General features: G+C 50.2%; 1 long non-coding RNA gene across 1 annotated transcript; it reads left to right on the top strand.

Annotated features, from left to right (window-relative positions):
• The first annotated feature begins 296 nt into the window (after positions 1-296).
• On the top strand, positions 297-4,071 carry LOC139825623 (uncharacterized). Its single transcript, XR_011735814.1, has 3 exons — positions 297-753; positions 1,416-1,481; positions 2,969-4,071. It is a non-coding gene; the product is annotated as an uncharacterized lncRNA (long non-coding RNA).
• The last annotated feature ends 241 nt before the right edge of the window (positions 4,072-4,312 follow it).

Here is a 4,312-nt window from a genome sequence, read left to right as displayed (position 1 = left end):
CACCCCCCGCCGCCGCTCTCCCCGCGCCGCTCTGCGCATGCGCCACGCCAACTGCGCCACCGCCCGCCTCACACCCGCAGCCACCCCGACCTCACGCAAACGGCGCAAGTCGCTTTCGAGAATGCCTCCTCGGCCTGCCCTCCGGGCCGCCGTCACGCCGTGATTGACAGCTCCCTGAACCAACGGGAGAGGGCAGAGCGCTTCCTTCAGGCTCGACCAATCGGCGTGGAGGGGGGCGGGAGTGCGGCGCCGCGAAGGGGCTGCTGGGAGTTGTAGTCGCAGAGGCGCCATGAGCGCCGGCCCGGGGCCTCCGACCGCGGAACCGGAGCCTCAGGGCCCGGCCATATCCCTCTGTCCCGCCGCCGGGCCTTTCCGCGGCTCCCCTTCCGCCTTCACGAAGCCCCGGGGCTGGTTAAAACCAGCCTTCGCTGGGCTGGGATCCCCTCATCCCACAGGCCGCAGTGGGGCCTGGGCCTCAGCTGCCTCACACACCCCACAGGGTGCGACGCCCCAGCCCCAAAGGCGGCCTCGATGGAGGTTTGGGCTTCACAGCCCCTTTCCATGACCCTGCGGCCCTGAGCCATCCCACTCAGCGCACCCCACCGCTGGGGAAGTCTCCATGGGCAGCTCATGGTGTGATGTCCCCACAGCCACCATGTCCCTGTGGAAAAACTAATCCCAGCCCAGCAGTGTTTGGTCTTTGCACTGGCAATTCATACAAGTGAAGTGCACAGCTCCATGAAGCAACACAAGGTTAAGTCTTTTTCTTTGGGGAATAAAAAATAACACTGTGGAAAAAGCCAGGGGGTGGCAGTGTTTGCAAAAACCTTGTTTGCCTTGTCCTGACAGCTGCTGGTTCTGGGGACAATGCTGGTTCTGGGGACACCAGTGGTTGGGGTCTCTGTTAGCCCTCATTATCTTAATGCACCCTCCTGACGTGGGGTAGGGGGTGTAAAGTAAACCAAAAGTTATGAATTGACCTCTCTATAATTTATTTCAACAATTAAACTTCCTGAAGTCTATTAATGAAGCGTAATGAATAGTTTTAAATTTTCATTTAGAACTTAATTCCGTGGCTCCTGGATAATCCCGGCTGCACAACAGAAGAAAATTGCTACTTGTCTATTCTGTGTTAACAGAAAGAGCAAAAAGTCCCTTAAATCAGACCTTAGATGGAAGTGTGAGGACTCTCTCGTACACCTTCAGACTCACAAACGATAGACCAACCATTAGCTGTAATGATTTGTCTTTTTATCTCACAACCCATTAACTTATTCAGCTGTTGTCCAAGTTCTTTACGGAAGATAATTGTTAATTGTTGCCTCTGTATCTGTCGGGACTCTTTTAATTAAACAAATAATGATCGGGATCCATCATTATCATCCTTACAACAGGGTTTTATCTTCTTTTCTCAGATGCTGTCCTCATGGGGAACTAAAGCTGCACGCAGAAACCAGGCAGGCTTTGGATGCCCTTGACATGTAAGTTTTACTTGCTGAGGGACAAGAAATTGGGGCACAGGAGCTTGATTTTCCTTCCATGCTGGTGACAGACAGACAGATGTAACAGGGGCTGAGGCCAAGGAGGAACTGGTTGGGATGGTCAGAGCTGAAGTTTCCCCTGCAGTGTCACAGGGAACTGGAGGCATCTTGGGCAATGTAAATAAGGCGTTTTCCCTCCTGCAGGGTAAACACCACCGTGGTGTTCACCTCGTGAAACAGGGCGGTGAGGTTTTCAGTGCAAAGAGAGGCAGAGGGAGGGAGGAATGAAAGTGCCTGGGAGCTGGACTTGCCCTTCTTACAGTGTGGGGGAAAATCATTTCAGTCGCACAAAGCATTTTTTAATGCTTTCAGTGAATATCTGTCTCCTAGTCTGTCCTCAATTTATGCTACACACAGAAAAACAAACAAAAAAAGACAATTCAGTGTAAAAAACCCACAACATGCACACAAAAGTTAAATTTTACACCCTGTGCCATAGTTAGAAAGTCGTAACACACATGTACACAGGTTCATAGGTGGAGATTTGATTCTGTGAGGGAGAAGCAACACGGGTCATCCTGCAGCCATCTGGCCAGCGAGCGCTGGAGCTGCACTAGGATTTGTTTGCAGGTTGAAATGGTCAGGCTAGAGCAGCTAAAATAAAATGTAGTGTTATGCATCCTTTACTTTGCACTTCCCTGTGCTGTTTATTGGGACAGAATGGAGAAAAAGAAAATAGTTTGGCTGAGGGAGAAAGCCTGACCTGCACTGACTGGCAAGTGGGGATGGAGGAACAGGGGCAAAGCATCAACAGAGAGAGAGGTCGCGGTGCTGAGCTCATCTTTATCAAATAAATGCACAGAGGAGGAGAAAGAGCGAGCTGAGTCTAATATATAATAGAAATGGGTCATAAATGTATAGAAACATTCTTATAGCTTGTTGTAGCAAGGTCTGCACTCCTGGTTTCTTTGAGCAAATCTGCTGCCGAGTCCTTGCACGACTTCAGAAAACCTTTCCCTTCGGGTTCACCTCCCTGTGGCACGTAAACGATGTTTACCTTTTGATGACCGATATCTGCTGCGAAGTATTTAGACCCTCTGACCAAAGCTACTGCAGAATAGCAAAGCTTTGCAGAGGATTCTGCTGAATTCTGGATGATTTACGTGTGAATGCAACTCTGGGCATTTGCTGGGTACGGGACTGGCGTGTCATGGAGCTCCATGAGCTTGTATGGCCCAGAACAGCCAGGAAATACCGATGTCTGGGTCAGAGAAGGTGCCCAGCTGCTCCAAGGCAGGAGGTGTGAAGTACTTCCAGGGGCCAAGGAAGTTAATGACGAACTTAGGTATACACACAGTGTCTGATTTTGCTCACCGAGATACAACAGGATAAGCTCTGGTGTATTATAACTTCTGCAATTTGCTCGATGGGACATTTTTAAAGCTCCCCCTGCCCGTTCATGCAGTTGTATCGCTCTCCCTTTGCAGGATAAGAAGCTTTATGGTAATTATGCTCCGTCCTGGTGCACGTGTGGTGCGAGTTCCAAGAATCACGGTGAGCATCTCGGCTGGGCCAGGAGAAGCCTGAGGTGACCGGATTTACTCTCCTAACACAGGAGACACAAATAACTGAAAAAATCCCCAAGGCAACTCAAGCTCCAGGCCCCGATGGGGATATTGGGCAGTGTCAGAGCGCTGCAGTGCTGCTGGATTAACTCAGGAACACAGATTTAATTGGATGGCTCCAAGTCTTTATCTCCCGGTCCAGAGGAAACAGGAATATCTTTCCATTTGGTCAAGAATTTGCGCCAACTGAAATCCTTCGCGGAGTTCAACAGGTTGAAAGGCCCTTGTCCAGCCAGTATCATCCAGCCAAGAAAGCTGGGAATGTAAACTATGAAAATAGCGAGAAGTGAATTTGACGCTGCATTCCCCACTGACAGATGTACAATAGCCAGGTACCGGGCGGTTCAGACCAACCCAGCACGGCTGCCAGTTGATCCAGGATGAGGAGATGGAAAAATCTGACCCAGTTATTTAACGGGAACATTGCACCAGTTTTAGCTTCTTTCGTTTCTGAAATAAAACCAGCCCCGGTGTTTTCTCCTGAACAAGCCTCTGGTTGTCTGTGTGCTGCCAGCACACGGTCCCGCTTCAACCCAAACGCGTACAAATCGCTGTCATCTAGAATCAGGCTTCTCACCCATACATGACTAAGCCCTTTCAAAACGAGAAACGCTCAGCATTCCTTGCTTAATTGCTAAAACAGATTAATTTGACTATCCAGAATGTAACGAAGCGGAAGTGAGGAATCGATGCACCTAGCTGGTTCCTGCTCAGGCTGGTGATTCACTTTAATTGATGGGTCACGTTTCTTGTTGATGATTTTCACCAAGTCGCTGCAGCAAGGCTGCTGCGCTCCCTTTCTGTCTGCTGAGCACGTCTGAGCGCCAGCGCTTCGGGAGCTGATGCCATCTTAAAGTAAGAACGTAACTGATGCCAACCTGCAAGTATAACCTGCAAAGCTCGAGTTTTAGCAGCCATGCATCACATCTAGGGCCCACGCCTTCTCCACACCGAGTGCCCCCAAGGATTAGGGACTGCATCTTTACCAAAAGGTTCATTTGCCCCTAAAGTTTAGCTAATAAATCAGTTCAAAACTCGCGCCGGTTTTGATCGCCCTGGTCACACACACGTGACGCTCAGGAAGTTGCTATCAGAGCCAAGAAATCAGGGCGGCTGAGCCCCGTCACACGGTCCCAGCAACCCCCCCACGCTACTCCAGCGCTTTTACTAGAACCTTATCAGATTTCCTGGTGACTCAGACTCCGC

Source organism: Patagioenas fasciata, chromosome 25 (genome assembly GCF_037038585.1).
Source record: "Patagioenas fasciata isolate bPatFas1 chromosome 25, bPatFas1.hap1, whole genome shotgun sequence".
NCBI classification, from domain to species: Eukaryota; Metazoa; Chordata; class Aves; order Columbiformes; family Columbidae; genus Patagioenas; species Patagioenas fasciata.
Note: the sequence above shows the minus strand (reverse complement) of the source record. Positions and strands in the feature narration are given on the sequence as shown.